The sequence below is a fragment of the Crassostrea angulata genome, chromosome 2, assembly GCF_025612915.1.
Source record: "Crassostrea angulata isolate pt1a10 chromosome 2, ASM2561291v2, whole genome shotgun sequence".
NCBI lineage: Eukaryota > Metazoa > Mollusca > Bivalvia > Ostreida > Ostreidae > Magallana > Magallana angulata.
In genome coordinates this window covers 9,419,900-9,441,836 of record NC_069112.1, presented here as the reverse complement: position 1 = coordinate 9,441,836, position 21,937 = coordinate 9,419,900, and the positions used below count along the sequence as shown (strand labels likewise).

The window sequence follows — 21,937 nt, the reverse complement described above, 5'->3', positions numbered from 1 at the left end:
ATTACCTCCTTTTCATCTTCGACCATGTCATTTCCCACGGCTGATTGATCAGTACAAGCAAGGGATTTAAAATGACTGTGTAAATCCACAAGTGAAACATTTACTTTGTTAACTTTTCTCCTGAATTTCGAAAAAAATACTTAAGGATTAGATGTCCTTGTTGTTTCTCACAAATGGCCTTCTTCATTTAGATATTTTTCGTTCAAATATTTTATATCATCAGAAATATTGTATAGTAATAAGAACAGAAATTAGTGTTCATACAGCAGAAGTCAATAACTACAAATTGAAATATACCGGTATTTTGTAATTCCGCATAATGTTATATGAACAGACATTTAAAACAACCTAAAATACTGCATGTTAGAAATCACTAATCCAGAACGAAACAAGTGAGCTATGCCAGACTTGACAAAGTGTGGTATAAAGTTTGAAACAACGTCATATCAATGGACTTGCTTTTCTATCCTTCAAAAATATTTTTAACAAGTACATAATTGATCATCTCTGGGTCATCTCTCTCTTTTTTTTTTAAGCGACATTTCTAATGTTAAAATATATCATCTTTACACGTTTCAAATTTGTGGCGAGAAGACCAACAGACAACAAAATCATTTAAAACAGATGTAAATAAGAAGGATTTTGCACGAATTGCATCGTGGTGCTATATATAGACCCACATAATGATAAAAAAATTTGCATTACAACCATGTTTCTACCCATTCCACGTCCAACAGAAAGCGAATACCGTTTATAATTCGAAAAATGTGCAAAATTATTTGATGACAGGACTGCGAACGATAGCATTGTCTAGCCGCCTAACTTAAAGTCATTTTTGATAATTGTCTAAGTAAATTTTTTTTTATTAAATAAAGTAAACGTTTATGTATGTTTCAATCAAATATAGGTGATTTGGTCAAACAAAGAGCGATAACTTTTTAGTTTGGGTTTAAATAGCCCATTTCATAATAAAAACTAACGGGAAACGGATTTTTGTTAAAAAAAAAGTCCCCCTCCCTGTGAAACTAAAAATTCTTTTTTCAGGGGTATTATATATTGCTGTTTAGCATATTTATACCAAAGGGTTTGTTGTTTCACGGGAGGGGGGGGGGGATAACAAATGCATTTTACTTTGTAACGTTTCAAAACATAATTAACAAATATGAATTAAAATATAAATTCACTTTGACATCCAATGTAAACATGCGATTATTAAGTTTTTACCTACATATCGGCCGCTAAAAAATACTTTCCTCACTCATAACGACCGATATCAATGAATTTCTTTTTAGACCCCCGTAAGCAAAACTTTTGTTTAAAAATCAATAATTTGACTACAATTTTTTTTTGTTTTTGAATATCTGACAGAAATTCCGAAATATATGGATGTAAAATGTAGGCGAGAAACAGGCGTAAGCGTTCACTGTTTTTTTTTTTCCACTCTCCTTGTGCGCCAAGATTCCCGCCGAATCTACATCTCAAGCGCCCACTTTCTTTGAAAGTTTTATCTTTGATACTTATTGACAAAAATTGTGAACAAGCTAAAACATGAAATCTTTACTGTTCGAGACCGGAAGTGACGATCAAAAGAATGACATGTACTTTTCTTAAAAATTCTGTTATGAATAAGTCCTGAAAATTTCATTAAAAGCAGCTGGAGCGTTTTTGAGAAAACGTGGGAAAAATAATAATAGAGGAAAAGAAACAAAACAATAACAATAAGGTCTTTGGAAACTTACTTGTGTGATAAAGCTTCATGTATAACTTCATCAGATTAAGTATTTGTGGGCAAAAAAGAAAAACTGTAAAACTGTAAAGTTTCTGTAAACATCGGTTATCTTTAAAAGAAACTATTTGTTTATTTCTTATTTATAATAATATCTGCTATATATGAGGTTTGGTAAAACTAATTAAATCATCTTTGTAAGGACGAAGAGAATATCTTTTCATTTGGCCCAAAAGAACCAACGCAATGACTAAAATGAAAGCTATGCAAAATTTTGAAATATTATCAGCTTATAAACTAATTTGATGCAATCTATCTATCTATCTATCTATCTATCTATCTATCTATCTATCTATCTATCTATCTATCTATTGCTACTGTTGTGTTGTCATGTAAGTGTTATATATTTTTCACCGTCCACTAAAGTTCTTCAACTTTCTTGCAGGAAAAAGTAATGTACTTATTTTAACCACAATTAGGATGGCCGTATCAAAATCAAAATACGACTCTACCCGGGAGACCACCAACCTAGCTCGTGTAGCCCGGATTATCCTGGGTCCCTGCACTGACGTTCTTCGTGCTGTTCTGACCAATGAGATGCTCCCAGCTGCATTGATACACAATGTTAAAACGTTTCTTGCCAATCTCCCCAAAAAAGTGAAGCCTCCAATCAATAAACAACAAATAGGACATGTTTATAGTGGAAAGTACTCAACTTTTGACATAACGTTGCTCTACTTCCTTCTGCGCAATATTTGCTCAATACCTGAACATGTACTTAAATGGGGAAATAAACCTAGTCAAACAGATAGAAGTGTGTCAGCAAATATAGAGCGAATTCGTTTGATCAGAAACACTTATTACGGCCATGCTACAGACTTTGCTATCCAGGATCCGGAATTTTTAAACCAATGGGGCGAGCATTTTTTCAATAGTGAAAGAGTTGGAGGCAGAACTAGAATGTAAGATAATTATCATCATGATGAAAATTAAAAAAAAGTTTTTGAGATCAACGTGAACAATGTTCATTCAGCTTGAGATTACAAATTGATCGTCTGTGGACATGATCAAGCAGACTATATACATTTAAAAACAATACCTTAATTCTTAGATAGTTTGGATTAATTCCATAACAATTAATTTAATTTATAAGGTGGATCTGTACAGTTCTGTGTATACATTTTTTTTTCAATTATTTAATTTACATTTCACTTTTCAAGAACTCTCCACAGCCTAGAAAAAAATTTACTTTTAAGAACTCTCCTAACACGCTCCTTAAAGAGACCGTTAAATGTGCTATTTTTATTACTTAAAATCACAACACATTTCTGATATTTTCGCTACTTTTTTCTATAGGGCGAGAAAGCTACGTTGTTTCAATTGTATTTAAACTTCATTTAAAAATGTTACCTACAAAATGAATGCTGATCATCAGAAAGAGTCTTATTTTGCATATTGTAACGTTATAAGTTTTGTTAATATTTAATTAATAAATAATTATATTAAATTTATTAATAAAATAATTTCTTTAATTCTATTTAGGGAGAATAGAAGCTTTAGAAAGTGCAAAAGTCCCTTTTGCTCTGAAAGGTAAGGCTAGGAACATTTACTAGTATCTGTTGAGCATTGAAAGATTAAAAAAAAATGATGGTAGTTGCTATTTTGTAATGTCAGGAGTTCGCTTTATTCTATCCAGATCAAAAAGGGCTGTGGTATATTGTAATAGTTGATGATGAGTTTTTATTTGAGTCTAAACAATCTAGAATAACAAAATTCATTAAACTGATCTGAAATATCTTTAATTTTAGTTTGAACTTCTTTAAAGTTTAGAATAGCATAAGAATGGAAATTAAAAAAATGCGGGTCTTTTTCAGATGTTTCCGGATGGAGAGAAGATGACAAATTGTTTTTAGAAACTCACAACTTTCAAGCGATGATTGAAAAAGTGAAAAATCAGCCCTACGTTATGTTTATCGGTGTCCCAGGCTCGGGAAAAACTGCTACAGCACGTCACATCGCCCTCAAACTTCAGGAAGATGGGTACGACATTTTGTCGATTAAAGATTTGAAAGATATTGACACATATTGTGTTCAAGATAAGAAACAGGTGTTTGTTATTGATGATGTGTTAGGCATTTTCGGGTTTGCAATGGATTTATTAACATTGTTATATAAGTTTAGAGACACTTTGAATAATCTTACTATGTCAAAAACTAAGGTCATTATGACATGTCGGGAGGAAGTGTACAGAAATAAACATATCGCACTGCTCTCAGATAACTTTCTGCAAAATCATGAAAATTTAGTATTGTTACACAGTGAGGAAAATTTGCTAAATGATCAAGACAAACGAGGGTTACTTGAAAAGTATAAGATAGATGTAAATGCATTGTCCCAAGCCGATCTTGCAGCAACATCAAACATGTTTCCATATCTCTGTAGATTGTATAAAGATTTTAGCAACTATGGTCCAAAGTTTTTTAAATCACCAATTCCTATTATTTTGAAAAAAACTTGATGAAATGGAAATGTAGATTTAGTCCAATATGCCTCACTGGTTTTACTGATGGCGAATCAAAACAAAATGTCTCCGAAAGTTTTGGAGGAAAATGGTGACACCAGTTACAAGGTAAAGAAGGATGAAATTCTAAAGAGATGTCAAATTAGATCAACAACTGAAAGTTTTGAATTTATAAATGCCTTGAAAAGAATGGAACACACGTTCACAGAAAATCATGGTGGTGAGTTCACATTTAGTCATGACTCCATGTTTGAAATGGTTGCATATCATTTTGGTCATCGGAATCCGGAGTTGATGTTAGAGTACATGAGCAGTGACTTCATTGCCAATAATATCACGGTAAATGATGCATGCACTACAGAACATGGAAGTCAGAAAAAACGTACATACGACACACATAGACAAAGCATTGAACAAGGGAATGTAATTAGTTTGTCAATAAATTTGCAAAAAACCCATTACCCCCATCTTGCAAAACGCCTGTACACGGACGTTAAAAATGGAAACTTGCACAATGTTTTTGAAAATGAAGCTTTGAAAAAACCGGCAATTGTTCAGTTTTTCATAAAGGAAATTGAGAAAAAACCGTATGAAGAAATTAGAGCTGTTTTTCTTTCAGAGACGCGGAACGTTTTGAATCAAAAAAGAAAAATAATGACAATGAAGAAAATGAAATCAAGCAGCAAACATGGTTCATGCCTAACGACCTCCATATGTTCTCTTTAGTCGTTAAACAGCCTTCTGTGAGGGCTATTAGCTGGGTCATTTATTATGGACATTATCAGATTTTACAGTGCATAGTTGATATGATATTGAGACATAAAGGAACAATTGATGATCTTTTCCTAAACAGCTTCAATAAACAATATATAAACACCATTCAGCTATTGAAAGAGAGAGAAAATCAAGAAAGCACATTGACAGCATAGACGTGATTGAAAGAGAAAGCCACCTACTTCGTCTTGGTTGTTTTAGTGGTGATCCTGCCACTGTAAAAATATTACTGAAGGAAGTTCATGAAGATGTTAGAGATAATTTGTATGAACCACTGGTTATTGCATGTTTTAATGGACATTTAGGTATTGTAAAAGAGCTGATACAAGCAAAGGCTGATGTAAATGCAGTATACAAAGAGGAGACAACGCCTTTAATCGCTGCATGCTATGGCGGACATATGGATGTTGTGACAGAGCTGATAAAAGCTGGCGCAGATGTAAACCAAGCACAATATGCTGTATATAGGATATGTCCAAAAGGAATGAAATTTGGAGACATGAAATCAATTGAGGTAACTGAAAACTCAGAAGGTTATCATAGAGTTAAATTGAAAACACCACTGACAGCTGCATGCGAGAATGGACATTCTGAGATAGTTGAACTGTTGATAAAAAAAGGTGCCGATGTAAATGTAAAAAATGAATTTTGTGAAACACCATTAACAGCTGCATGTGGAATTGGAAATTTAAGTTTAGTTGAAGTGCTTTTGAAAAACGGGGCAAATGTTACTTTAGAAGATAGTAATGAAATTGTGCCATTAACAGCAGCACATAACCATGGGTATTATGAAATAGTTGAAAAGTTAATTAAAAACGGGTGTGAAAATGGAAACAGAACATTATCAGCAGCATGCTTTGAAGGTGATATAATTGCTGTTAAAGAGTTAATAACAGCGGGTGCAAATGTAAATGTTCAAGATGGTTTCATAGCCCCTATCAAGGCTGCATGCATTGCTGGCCACAGTGAGGTTGTTAAAGAGTTAATACTTAATGGTGCTGATGTTAATTTAAGAGATGGTGATCAATTACCAATAATAACAGCGAGTAGACGAGGTCATGTAAGTGTGGTTAAAAAGTTGATAAACGCGGGTGTCGATATTAATGTGGTATACAAAGATGAAACGCCACTAACAAGTGCATGTCGAACAAACAGGTTATGTGTAGTTAAAGAGTTGATAAAAGCAGGGGCAGATGTAACTCAAAATCATAATGAAACAATATTTATTGCATGTGAACATGGATATGTAGAATTAACCAAAGAGTTAATAAAAGCTGGGGTAGATGTAAATGATAACACTCTTATAGATAGCCCTCTTGCAACAGCATGTTGGAGAGGACATGTAGAAATAGTTAAAGTTCTGATTGAATCGGGGGCTGATATCAATTTAGATTCATCTCTTTATTATGCATGTTCCACTAAAAATTTGCCAGTAGTTGAATACTTACTAAAGGCAGGAACAAATGCCAATCTAAACAAAGCACTGATTGGTGCATGTGATGGAGAATACAGTGAGCAACAATTAAGTATAGTTCAGGAACTGATAAAAGATGGAGCTGATGTTAATTGGGAAAGTGAAGATTACGAATCACCATTACAAAAGGCAAGTAAGAATGGACATCTAAGTATAGTTAAGGAGTTACTGAAATCTGGGGCTGACGTAAATTTAGGGGGAAAACACGAACCACCACTAACAATGGCATGTGCAGAAGGACATACTAGCGTACGTGTATGTGTATGCATGCTGTCGTTCATATGTGCGTTGGTATGTGCATGTTTGTGTGTTTTGTATATTTTAATTTGTATTTTTGACTGATAAATGTATTTTTATTGACTGTCGTAGAATCTGGGAGAAAGAATCATTTTTTATGCTACGTGTTAATTTTTTTCGATTTAAAAAATAATTTAAAAAAGAGAAATGTTGAATTTTGCTTCGATTTGTAATTGAGTTGCGTGTTCGTTTGTCCTTTTTTGTTTGTGTTTTTTTTTTATGTGTTATTTTTATCCTGTTTGACTTTTTATCTTATGTTTAGATGTATGGTGTTTGTTTTTTAAGGTGTAAGCGATTTTAACATTCATTTATTTTAATATAATGATTTTCCATTTTAATTAATTTTCATTCATGGTAATATAATGTTTTCTTTTAGAAATTTTGATCCAGAGTAGGTTAATGGCACGCCAGTTTATTATGATAGCAGGGAAATCATTTGAGATAAAATTGTACTGTGCGGTTGCGTAATACAAGGATATCAGCGACTGGTTATGTATGCATTAAAGTTTGGATTGCAATAATAAATTATTTTGTAATTTATTCCTTAATGTAATGTAAACTAATGTAAATATTGATTTTGAACGGATTTTAAATTCATTACCCCAATATTATTCATCTCATATTGTAAATAAAACAGAACAGTTCAAACAAAGTGTTGGCATGATCTTATTTAAAAAATTTTAAACATGTGATGCTAATAATTAGCATAGATAGATAATAAAAAATGGTATTAGAAAACTATGTATTGACATATCCTCTTTGACGTGGCTAAATGATACTAGAGTCAATCATACAGCTATAAGACAGAAAGATATTGAATGCTTTTGATATCAATTTATTTATTGGGTGTTACATTTCTTTTTTTGACAAAATACATGGAAACAGTTGTAACAAAAACATCCTTTAAAGTGGCACGGTGACTCAAAACAGATGTTCTACATTTTGATTATGATAAGGGAAATAGAAAGAGCTACTCAAAATTTCATTACATGTATACGGAATGTTTTACGCCTCTTAAGTCATAAACTATCAATTTACAGGTCATTAACACTCATCCGGAAATTGCACATGTTAACAAACCGAGTTATTCTGGACATTGGTTTAGTGTCATGTGATTGCGAATTCCGCTGAAAAACGAATTCAAATTTAAGCTATTCGATTTCTGAGGTAAGAGATATGCATTGATAAAGAATGTATCTTAATAAATATATATTTCTTGAAGAAATCATGTTTCAATGAAAGGCTTCTGGCTCGTGATGTATGCCACGCTGCAGTATCTATATCCCCCTGCGCTTGCGTGGCTATGAAGCAGAAGGAAACCTCAATATTTTTGTGTTGGCCCAAAGCGTAATTCTATTTTTCTCTTTTTTACTTGATTTATTTACTTTGGAACACCGTAATTTTTCAAAAGTTCATCATTTCATATGATATATTAATTATTTGTAGAACGTGTAAAAATTCGATATTTGCTGAATCATGGTGTGTGCGTCACCATGTCCCCTTAATATAAATATATTTTGTCGGATAAAACATTCAATATACTATAAATTACTTGTATTTTGTTATATGGTATCCAAATAATGTATTATAAAAGTGACTTTTATTAATTGTAAACCTTTAAATTCAGACAACACAAATGAATTATTTGTTAAAATAAAATGTCTTTTGTTTCGATAACCAATATTTGGATTCTCGTGTTGTATTTTAAATTCTGGTCCTCTGTATTTTTGTGGATTTGTCAATAATCATTTATCATTTAAGCTCAGTGTCATCACAATAGTGATCAAAGGTTTTATTTTGGATTTAATAATTATGTCGCAAATTTTGAATGCTCTGAAGTGCATAAGCGACGAAAGCGAAAATTCAAAGTTCAATATCTTATAGTGCCTATTCTATTATTTTGAATACTAAATACTTTTACTTATTTAAAAAAAAAATAAACCTATGATTTTTAACTCATGAATGTAAAATCAAGGCAGAAAAATAAAGAATTTAAGAATGCAAATCTAAATTATGTTTTACTAAAACGCTTTTTTTTCAGTTCGTGTGTAATTTCCTAATAGCGCAATATTTTTGAAAGACTAAAATTTGTCATTTACTGAATCAGCAAACAATTTACACTGGATGTATCCGTTAGGCTATAGTCAGCAGAAACTTAAGTTTCAGATTTCAAAATGAAATGTATGAAAAGTTGTGTAAATTATTATGGAAATATCAATCAGTTTCAGCACATTTACGCTAGGTTACAGTATGCGGAAACTTTGAGTTAAGATTTCAAATTGTTCACACATCGCTTAAACTATTACTTAAATTTATTAGGGTACTAGTTTAATAGTGATATCAATTTTTTTAACGGGTTTGAGTTTAATTCTAGCCTAATTATAATAAATACACAATACTGAGCATAAGTTTATACCTGTAGCCCGGCAAGATTAAAATTAATTAGTAACTAATGATTTAATAAATTTATTATTAATTTATTAATTTCATTAATAAAATTAATTAGTAATTAATAATTTACTAGTTTTAAAAAAAGACACGTCGTATATCGAAACATTGTATGAGGAAGTATTTTACTTACACTTCTTTTATTATTAGTGCTAGCAATATACCTATTTTGTAAGATTCCTCCTTAAATCCTTAATCACTTAAATTAATATTATATTATTACAAATCATACCAAAAAAATCGTACAACCTGAACTTTATAGTTAATTCATTTTTTTTTAATTATAGTTATAGACATAATCTGAAACATGTGTCACAACACAATAAGTTTTAATGCAACGTTAAGCCATTAACATGATTAAGCCATGAAGCATTTGTAAACAAACAGTCGGCCATTTATTTGTTTATTCCGTGTTGCAGTTGTTAAAAATAATTCGTCTTATTAAACAAGAAAATAGTGACTCCAACAGTTGATTTTTAAAATGAATATGTGTAAAAAGTATTATACTGAGCAAACAATGATAATTTTGATTAAACATTATTAACTTTAAACTATCCCATGATGCACTTCTTCAAGATTAAGCGGGTTCTGATTGGTCAGTATTATAATTCTGAACGAAGATGGACAAGAATGTGCTGTTGTAAAATGGAGAATTGAGAAATACGTTTAGCCTTTACAAAAAGGAGATAATACAGGAACGAAGAACTGATATCAATGTAACTTAATTCACAATATATTTACCCCGATAACATTTTCAAAGCTCTTAGTTATCTCTTATTTTCAAACGAGATCTCGCGCCATCCGAAAAGCGTCATTTTTCCAAAATTGGTTCGGCATTTTATTCCCATATCGCTTTAGAATATACGTTTTGATCAAATCATTAAAGCTGACATGAGGCGATTTAAACAAGTTTATTGTTATCCGAGTTAGCCGTTTTAGTTTAGCTATCGATAAAGTTAAACAACGGGGTATACCCAACAGGTTCGATACGCACGAATGATTTACAGCTCTGTCCGTGCAGGTGTAAACGTCGGGAAGTGTCACGTATATATACATGTATACATGTAAACGGCCAAAAATTACCGAGAAATTCCGAAACTAACAAATTAAAGTCCCCTGAGAAATCCAACAAAATTACACGCCTTTTATGCTGACAAGCAAAATTCGGGTATAAAAAGCAGTATTTTAGATATAAAATTCCTTTACTTGCACCACGTTCGCGTTCGAGTCGTCAGTCATAGTGTCACGCCATGAGATATACAGAGATATACAGAGAAGTCGGTATTTTCCCATCCTGAGAATACATAAAGCCTTTCCGAATTTGCATATAAGCAGAAAGTAAACGTTTTTACTTTCAGAACACATTTACTCCATTGAAAATGATGCTAAAGCAGTAGTATAGCGCGACAGTACATGCTGCTAAAACGCATGGCCTATGTCTTGCGCACGAAATACTCAATGTATGAAGTGCGCATGCTCAGAATAAAGAAATTGAAAGTAAAACTGGTACATTTGTATGAAAAGCTTAGGGAGAAGTCATTACCGCTTTTTTAGGTCCAAGAAATAAAAGTTTCGTGTATTTACATGGTCATACAAACTAAAAATTGTTTTGTTTGGTGTGGTTTACATAACGTTTTCCATGGGAATGTGTTATGAAAGGTTTGATTTTCTGACGTGCTGCACACCATGCATGTTTTGTTTCGAAACAGCTGATGATAGGCTTATTCAAAAATATACTTTTCTTGAAATTCTGATTTTATTTCTATTTAGAGTGTAATTATATTTTTGTAATTTCGGTTTCACTAATTGTTATATATTTTACTATATCAGATATAAATGGAGACCTCTCACGAGGAAGATATGGATTTTGAGGACAGATTCAGCTCAGATGTACAACGTTTTACATTGACAGCAATATGAATCAGAATGTGTCATGCTAAACATGTTATTCACTGTTTGTAATTAAAATGTTGTATGATTGTCTGAAAAAATAACGACACGATAATAAGGTAATGGAAACAAGTACATGCATAGACAAATGTTGTATTAATTCATAGTATTATTATGATGTAAAATCAGGAAATAATTTTAAAATACCTCATATTCTTTATCCATTGTTTTCCTACCTAACATTGTTCCAGTATATTGCATCTATATTTGTTCAAAATAGGATGATTACGAAGAAGCAGATGATGTTGATTTAGAGCCTGAGGAGGACTCATCAGAAGTAAATAGTATGTGGAATGCCACAAGGTAACATATACTTGTATGATATGTATTTGTATAATACATGTACACGTACATGTAGCATATAATTTACACCAGGTTCAACATGTAGACCTTTGTATTAATCTGACAAAGCTTTATCAATAAAGTAATAGATTTGTCAACAAATAGACCTACATTTGATTCAAAGACTAATAGATGCAACATTACAGCATGTCGACATCCCTATTCACACAAAATGATAGAAAATCAAGTAATATGTTTTAACTAGTTGTAATCTTGTATTGGTTATTTTTTATCTACAATTATGATTGAAAAGGCATTCATGTGTATATCAACTTCCTATTTTTATATATTAGAGCTTAGCAAAGTTGTCAGAAGTTTTGATCACGTACCAACAAAGTTCATATCCTATCATATCTGAATATCATGTCATTGCTGTTTATTACTTTATATACATTTGAGATTGGCAAATTGTGACATCATGAAAAAGTTCATACAGAATTGCACATTTTGCTATTCTATAGATTCATGTAATGAAGCATATTTGCAAATGTAAATATAACAAAATATAAATGATATGATGTCTTCTAAGAATTCTACTTAATTTTAGTGAGGACATCAGTGATGAGCAGAAGCTTCTAAGAGAAAGAAGATTCCTTGTCTGCAAGATTGCCCTCCTTGATCTTATCAAAAGGTCAACAGGTGTAGAGAGTGGGCAAGCAGTCAACCCAGATAGTGTGGTTGAAGGAGAACAGATTAAGTACAAGTTTATTTGCAATGTGAGTACATGTAGATTCTTGTTGCTATAAATAAAGCAAATCTTACTAGTAGATTTAAATCTATCTGTATTTATAAAAAATGCAAACATACTTGACTCTAATGCCCCTTTCACGATATTTGGTAAACATTGGTAAAGACAATGTGTAAAGCTATGTGTATGCAAAGCTATGTTGTTGTAGAAGTTTCATATTATATGATAATACATGTATAACTTTTTGAAGCTTCAATTTACCATTGGGATTTTATCCATACAAATTAATTATAGTAAAGTAAGTTTGGTGAATTCATTTTGTACAATCAACATAAGTTACTACTGCAATCAAAGATAAATGAATGCAAATTCAATGAAAAAGATATTGAATTACAGAGATGTAAGACAACTGAATAAAAAGCAAGTTAATTGTTCATGTACATTGCATATATGAATTTGCTAGGGTGGGCACCCAGGGAAATGGATTTCTACCCCCATTCTATGGAGGACGTAGTTTTGTCCATTTGTTGTTGCAAATTATGGTTCTCCTGACAGGTGAGTTCATATATAAAATACTTTTGGGTTGTTGTTTTTTTTTTTTGGGGGGGGGGGGGTGTGGAAGGGGGGGGGGTATTCTAGATTCTGCATAGCTGTAAACTTTAATTAAAGCAGATACATATTGCTATTCATCCACACATTTTACCTTCTAACACTAATTGTCAGATAAAAGATGACTGTAATTATCATAATGGTTTGTTAATTAGCTATAGTTTTATTGTTTCAGGTTTGTGTTTCTTTATATAACTCACAGAAACAGAACCATTTAAACATCTCCACCATAGCCTTGATATGTGGCATAAGGCAAAGAAGCTGGCAGTAACTCTGGCAGATATCACAAAGAAATCAGCCTGTCGACAGCTCTTGCCATAGATTCGACCAATTATAAACCATTTTTGGTGGAGTTGCAGTACATGTAAGGGCAGTGTTGACACTTTGTTGAAACGGTGGATGGCAATTCTGCATCACATAAACAACAAACATATCTGGCCAGGTGGATGGTAAAACTATTTGAGTCACTCATGTTTGTATGTTTATGATTGCTAATCAGTATGTAATCTGTAAGTAAATGTAAATTTTCTTTTAAATACATTTGTTTAGATGTATTTAGCTGTTAAATCTTACTATAATATGTTGAGAGAAATATAAATTCAGGGTATATATGCCATGTTAGGAACCTTTTCAAGATTTGACACACCTTATTTCTTATTACGCTTTAGATGCCGTCACCCTGAGGGTGTAACAGAGATTGAAAACAAGAAGTGGCTAGAAAGAGATTCAGAAGCTTTCAAGCAGCTCAGGTTAGTATCAAATTATGACCGGTTGTGTGTAGCTCTCAGCAGATCAGGTCTCAGTAGCTCCACCCTTAGAGGGCTGGATCTAGGTTCAAATCCTAGTTTAGAAAATACTTTTCTCCACCTGTTACTAATTTATATGTATTACTGGTTTCTGCATTGCTTTCAAAGAAGATGTTTATTATGGGGCATACATTTTGTATACATGCAAATATGCTCATGAATATTAATCGTATTTTGTCATTTAAAGTGCTAAATGTATTTTGCTTCCTTTCAGACAAGTGGTCACCAATAGGGAATGGTGTGGCACCATGTAGTTTTATACCCTCTGCAGGCAAACCTGGGCCATAGAAATTTTTTTCAGCCACACCTTCCTATATTACTGTCCCGAAACAGTTATGATTCATACAGAATAAGGAAGATCTTGGCTGTCATGGATCATACCAACCATCTAGGGAGAATGCCACAAGTAGGAGACGATGGTGACTTGTATGCTCAGGTGCAAATATCGAGGCGCACGAAGCAGTGGGTAGCATATGAGAGAAAAAACCCCAAAGACTTCAAGTATATACCAGGTGAAAATTAAAGAAATTTTTCAGAAGTATCTTGGTAGGTGACCATTGTGTATATTATTTACATGTTCTTTCATCTACTATTGATAAAGCAGTGTTCTTTTACTATCAGATTTAATGGCTGCCTGCTTGCATAAGATTTATGGAGTGCCGGAAAAAGCATTTTCAAAGAGCAGACAGTCTTTGGAACTGGATAAGGTTGCCAAAAACTTATCAGGAGACAAAAACCCAGGCTCTAGACTTTTATTGGCTTAAATGAAAAGCAGGAAAAACACTGGTTAGAATTTAAAGGACTTGATAATTAACTTTTCAACTATAAAAACCTTGTTTTAGAAAGCATATAAAGAGTATTTACTTCTATACTCTGGAAATTTGTGTTTCACTGTTTAACCTTCAATGATACAGAAGCGGCTTCGGTTGGTTTAAATTTGATGACTGTAATATCGAAAGCGGAATTATTTGCTACACCAAGTTTTTGAAAATTCATGCACCAATATGGAAAATTCATGCATCAATGTGTAAAAATGACTTTTTTTCATAGTTCATTAAACATTTTACAAAAGTAAATACAGTAAACTTATCACTGCTTTATATTTTCAGGGACAGATGCTAGTCACTGATTACGGCTACTTATACATGTGAGATTCTAATTGACCTTGACTACGCCTGGCTTAGTGATGCATGGGTAAAAGAAAGCATGAGAAACCATTGAAATATTCTAGGAGGACCTCATCGTGGTGGGAGGGTGAACATCAATATGCAGATGGCCAACAATCCTAGGAATATTTATAAACATCTATGTACCCAACTTGCAAAACAGTTTTACAGTTAATGCATCATATAAATTTGCAAATCTTGTTTTTCCATTTATTTTATTGTCATAAACAGTTTTCCAATTCTGAAGCAAAACAATTATTGATATTCTTTTGTATCTGTAAGGATTAAACAAACTGTACATTTATGCTGAGTGGTTTTATACCAAAATGTTGTGTGCATCATTTACCACCAAATTGGATGATGAACTTGCTGAATAATATGCATATGGGAAAAAATTAAAAGAAATGGCAACATTGGATATAAAAGACAGAATCTATCTCCCATGTCGGTGTGTTCATGAACTAATGCATATTGCTTTATATTTCATTGTGTCTTAGACCTGCATTTCTCTTAAGATTTGTGCTTTAAATTGTTGTGAGTAGTTTATACATGTATTTGTACAATTTATTTAAAAAATAATAATTTAAATGAATAAACACACTATTTAAAAGACTGTATATTGGAGAAAACCTTTTTTGTTGTTATAAGTGATATATTTTTCATGAGAGGAAAAGAGGCAAGAATATAAATAGATATATAAATTATAAATAAAAATGGCAAAAACAAAAAAATTCAAATTATATTTTCAAGGTTTCGTTGAATGATAATAGTTCTGACATGCATTATCACCAAGGATGTAATATAAAACATTAGATTCAAATAATAAACATTTTTCAAGATCATCATGGGAAAAGATCTATGTATTTGCTACTGGAAATATAATGGAGTATATTGGGAAACGACTCCTTGAGTAATGATGCCTTATTTGAATAGAATTTACTTTATTTACAATTTCCTTTTTTTCTGAAATAATAACTGCTCCCTAGTTCATATACTCTCTGAAACGCTTTGAATTTCAAACCCATTGCCGACCAAGAATGCGCATGTTCTTGTCATCCACGTGGTCGAATGGTGGTATCGAAATGTGTATGTGCACAGTGACGTTGTATGATACTCCGTGGATTATATTGCATATTCGCGGCATTTATTTGTAAAACTCACTTTGTGAGGGAGCAAGGACTGCATTTTTATTGTATTTTTTGGATTGCGTAGGGCCAGTATCGCAAAAAATTCCGTCTTTTTAAACAATATACACATTGTATATTGAGCGATCTAATGTTTATGCGTCGTTCCAGGTAAATTTGAGACAGCGAAATGCAATCAACCGTGACCGCACTGAAGACCTATATACGGTTTCAGGTCTAAGCAGTTTGTCAAACTTCACTGTCAATCAAATTACAATAGAGTACTATTAAGGATGTAGCTTCGAACCTTTGCTGCATTTATAACCTCATGTCAGCTTTAACAACGTTTAAATGCATTTTTCTCAAGATCTAGAGTTTGTTAGAATATACAGGGACGAATAAACGTCACTTGAATATATGGATGCCTGGTTGGTAAGCAATACAAACAGTGAATCTTTTTCACACATTACACAATTCAAAAATTCTAAATGCAACGTAAGTATTTAAATATACGTTTTATTATTAAACCCCTAAAATGAAATCATTCACTTTTTTCATTGTTCAGATTTAACAGCATTCAAAGTCAAAGTTTCCGGTGATTAGTTGCCTCCTATTTTCGGTGAATGTTTTGACCAGCTGGACGATGTGAACGCAAAGTATTGCTTTATTTTCACCTAAACATATAAATACATGTGTTAGATTTTTAAAAGTTTATTGTAGTAATTTGGGGGAAATCCAGGTCGAAGTTCTGCAAAAGGAGGCCTAGGGGTGGGAGGAGGGATGTGGGGGTGAATCACACTTCAAATATTATTTTTAACCAGAATGAAATTATCCTAATTTTAAAAACATTTAAGACCAGATACTGCTGTTGTCATTGTATGACATAACTTAACCAGCAACTGGCATCTGTAAAGTAACTTTTTCTATATTCAAATTAAAATGTTATGCTTTATTACTTGTTAGACTGAATGTTTATTGTTTAAAAATTTAAATGAAACTTTAGTATACTTGTTTTAGATAAAAAGAACAGACATATAGTACAACCCAGTAAAAGGAAAAAGTTTACCATAGGAAGAAGAATTGTAATGCTACCACTGTCCAGAACATCCGAATATGCTACTATGATGTGATTTAGCTTATGTGAGTGCTTTACATGCGTGGATAATGTTCGAAAATCCCCCATAAGGGCTGTAAATCCCCAAAAAGGGCCTCTTTCCATTAACAGCAACTCAGGTTTCATCAAAAACAGCCAAAGACATTCCTTATTCATTTTCATAAGCACAACTATATGAAATAGTCTTTCCCATTGCGCGTTATATCTTAAACAGAAATACTCCTCAACGGTTTTGTTTTTTTTAAAGGAAAGGTGAATTAGCGGGAAGGACAAAACAAAACAGAACAAGTCGACTAAAATATTTTAAAAATGCGATCCGTATGCATTTAGGCGATATAAACACAATGAAAATTTAACAGAATCCAAACTCAGATAGGTTAGATTGGATTTATGTTTATTGTCTGACAGCTGACTTCATGTAAGATATTGCAACAAACAAGTGAAAAGCTGGCAATGTGACAGCAAACCGGGTCTTCTTTTATGTGAACAGTATCCATAATCCATATCAACCCGTATCCAGTGAAGTGGATAAGGTGAAAGGGTACCTTATATGCAATATTTTGCCAAAAAATGGCTAAGTTCAAAAGCTGGTATTTTTTTCCATAAATAATCAGAAATCAAAATCCTAGCAATATGCCCACCTCTGATATATGTACAATTGATCTGCAAAAGAACAACTTCCTATCTTAAAAACTGTAGGAGGAGTTATCCGTACAATGAGGGTACCCTATATGCAATATTTTGCCTAAAAATGACTAAGTTCAAAAGCTGGTATTTTTTTTTTTTTTTATAAATTATTGGAAATCAAAATCCTAGCAATATGCACACCTCTTATATATGTACAATTGATCTGCAAAAGAACAATTTCCTTTCTTGAAAACTGTAGGAGGAATTATCCGTACAATGAGGGTACCCTATATGCAATATTTTTCAAAAAAATGACTAAGTTCAAAAGCTGGTATTTTTGTTTATAAATAATCAGAAATCAAAATCCTAGCAATATGCACACCTCTGATATAAGTACAATTGATCTGCAAAATTACAACTTCATATCTTGAAAACTGTATGAGGAGTTATCCGTACAATGAGGTATGTTGCAACCACTATTGAAATAAAACCACTATTGAAATAAATTATTTCAATAGTGGTTGGGAATGTATTTCATTAGAAAAATCACCTTGCAACCACTATTGAAATACAACCACTATTGAAATAAATTATTTCAATAGTGGTTGGGGACGTGTTTCATTAGAAAAATCACTTTGCAACCACTATTGAAATACAACCACTATTGAAGTAATGATTCAATAGAGGTTAGGGATGTATTTCATGATAAGAACTACTTTACAGACACCATTAAAGTTCAACTACTATTAAATGTATTCATTTCAATTGTAGATGGGAATGAATTACTTATAAATATAACTATTTAATCACTATTATGTAATACATTTGGAAAGAAAGAAGTGTATATCATATTTGCAAACTATTTTGAAATGCAAGAAATCTAATGAATAATATCAAATACACAATGATGGTACAATTTTCACTGCTGTGTAGAAGTAAATAACCAATTCTCGCAGATAAACATGCATGTACATTTTTTTTTATTTGACAAACAATTCAAATACACAATTAAGGTACTAAAGACTTGCATATTTCATGGTAATAGTAATCAAGAATATTATATAAATGTTCTTATTTTAGGATTTTCACTGTTGTGCAGGAATAACCAATCCTCGCAGATTAAGATATTGTTTTCATATTTATCTTTACCTGTCTCTTTCTATAGATATATCATGTTTTATGGAAATTGTAAATTATTTGTACTAAAAGACAACATTGTAAATTGCCAGAACTTCTATTCAAAACCCCTGCATATTAAAAAATAATTTATAGCTTATATATCATTATAGATTTATGTAATAATGAATATCACTATTAAGATAAATAATTTCAATGATCATTGAGGATGTACTTCATTAAGACCAATATTTATATTTATTATTTCAATACTGGTTGGGTATGCGTTTCATTATACCCACTATTGAAATAAATTACTTCAATAGTGGTTATGTATGCATTTCATTACAACCACTATTGAAATAATTTATTTCAATTGTGGTTAAGGATGCGGTTCATTACAACCATTATTGAAAAAAAAATATTTTAAAAGTGGTAGGATGTTATTCTAATGCCTATTATTCCGACTGTGAATAACATTTTCGGTTCCAGATGACAGGTGGTATGGAAAACATGACCATATAGAGGTAAATCAAAGAACATCATAATCAAAAGGAATTCATCATCTCATAAGACATACTACTTTTCTTAAGAAACTCCCCTAGCAGAAAGGAAAGTTTTACAAACAGACATACCAATATACATAAAACTAAAATGCATCATCAACCTCTGTTGAAATACTGTTGAAATGAAAGATATCCCCAACCACTGATGAAATAAATTATTTCAATAGTGGTTGAAATGAATCGCATCCTTAACCACTATTGAAATAATATATTTCAATAGTGGTCGTAGTGAAGTAACCCCCAACCCCTATTGAAATAATTTATATTAATTGTGATATTTATAATAATATTTATCAATATATAATTATTCAATATACAGGGGGTTTGAATAGAAGTTCTGGCAATTTACAAGATGTTCACAATTGTGCAAATAATATACAATATTTTAGGACATATGTTTGTAGAAAGAGAAATGTAAAGAAAAAAATGTAAATTTTCAAAGAAAAATTAATGAAGAAATTCATTCTAAGCTACGATTGACAAAATTGTTTTAATTGTAGTTGTACTTCAACAGTGTCTGTAAATTGATTTTTAAAATGGAATACTATTTAAATATTTATTTTAGTAGTGGTTGTATTTCAATACTGGTTGTGATTCTTCAGATGAAATATATTCCCAACCAGTATTAAAATAATTTATTTCAATGGTGGTTTTATTTCAATAGTGGTTGCAAAGTGATTTTTCTAATGAAATGCATTACCAACCACTATTGAAATAATTTATATTAGAAACGTATATTGTAAACTATAGTTCTACAAATAAGGTAACTTGCCATAGTTTAGATAAATTGTATGCGTTATAATACTTAGATACTTAGTACACTTTCTATTGGAGATCGGGAGTCTCAATTTAACCATATGTGTTATCTTTACGGCCTAGTGAGACCTCATCAGAGACATATAACCTGATCAAATCAGTAGTGACACTTTGACAATATAACGATTTTATCATAACGTAAATAAAGCGGAACAAAGTGACTGTATGCTTTGTGCTTCGTTATTTTGTTGAGCATATTCGGTACTGTGGTTATACGGTTTGTCAATTAGAGTTTACCCGCAAAGCCTTAGTTCGGCAGCTTTGGAAGATTTATTGTAACTTAAACAAAAAAACAGAGATTATAACGCGCCTTGGCAGAATATTTCGTGAAAATCGTTTAAAAATCCTGCAAACGGGTCGGCTATGAAAAAATCTCTTGACAGTCCGTCCAGTATCATCTCTCATCGATTTCATATTTATCAAATATTGTTAACTTTGAAGTTTTTGAAATTTAACAGAATTTGATTTTTTTTAAAACGGTGAACGTAATTTGATTATAATCTACTTTATCCTCATTCATATTGACGGGTGTTTCATAAAACCTGAAGCTTTAAGAGTGAAAGCTATTTAATATGCCAATGAAAAGCTATTTAATATGCCATGTGTAATAAACTAAAATCAATGAATTTTTTTTACTTAAGTCTAGAAAATGACCAAAAAAAAAATTCCTATAAAATATGTCATTTATTGTATACATGGAATTACGTTTACATGTTCGAACCGTTAATAACACAATGCCCATTTATAGACACCACAGTGTGCAATTTAAGTAAATTTTGTATCAAAAAATAGTTGACGCATTTGTTTAAACTGAAATTCTGATAATCTCAGGGTTTGTCAGCAATGTTCTCCTTGTTACAAGTTAAGACATATGTGACAATGGTCGGTTATTTCCCACTAATTATCCCAGATTATCACGAGATACTAGAAATCATAATCAATAAAGAGCAGCAACAATTATTCAGATGTTAAAATGACTTAGATTTATTTTATGATATTTTATGAATTAAAACAAATAACAAAATAATTTAAGTAGCCACAAAATGCAAGGGCTATCTAGTGGATAAATATACATTTACCTATAGGACAGATTCGGCGATGCTGACGTTATAAAGTTAATAATTAGGATATCATGAAGAAAATAAATCAAAAGGAGACAAACTCCTTAAGACGTCCGTTACGAAAGAAGATAAAGAACCCGAAAGCTCCAGGGAACGGAGAGGATACGCCCAGTTTTCAGACGACAGCACAGGCTGTCAATGACAACCGCCCACTTCGTTCAAGAACCAAGAGAGATAACTCTAAACACAACAAAACGCAACTCCGCTACATTCCCTCCACCATAAAACCTTATGCCGAAGACATGTCTCAAATATAAGCATGTATCTATGTATGTATACCCTCACTCTTGTCTCAGTTACTCACTGATAAATAGGCTACTTATACAATTTATTAATGATAAAACATCAATGAAAATATTCGACAATAACAATAGAAGAAACAACATATAGTTATTTCTCTAATAAATAGCACACACGACACATATGCATTTGACTTCTACTCAATTATAAATACATCCCTGCATATATATCTCTTTATAAACATGGACATATATACAATTGTATTTACAATGCATTTATATGCAGGTATACATGCAGCAAGTAATCATTATAATAACAATTGTCGTGAGATTATAACAACAATACATCTTACAAATGAATGGTTAAAATCACACTTCCAGCGAAAGTTCATGACACAACTTGGTGCAACTTG

General features: G+C 31.9%; 1 long non-coding RNA gene and 1 pseudogene across 2 annotated transcripts; both read left to right on the top strand.

The window, feature by feature from the left end:
- The first annotated feature begins 6,776 nt into the window (after positions 1-6,776).
- Positions 6,777-12,240, top strand: LOC128173053 (uncharacterized). Of its 2 annotated transcripts, XR_008242418.1 has the most exons (5): positions 6,777-7,285; positions 7,833-7,959; positions 11,071-11,249; positions 11,411-11,493; positions 12,080-12,240. It is a non-coding gene; the product is annotated as an uncharacterized LOC128173053 (long non-coding RNA). The 2 variants fall into 2 exon arrangements; XR_008242417.1 differs by having other exon boundaries at positions 6,777-7,959.
- A 519-nt stretch (positions 12,241-12,759) lies between these two features.
- LOC128173870 (uncharacterized) lies at positions 12,760-14,426 on the top strand (annotated as a pseudogene).
- Positions 14,427-21,937: the final 7,511 nt, after the last annotated feature.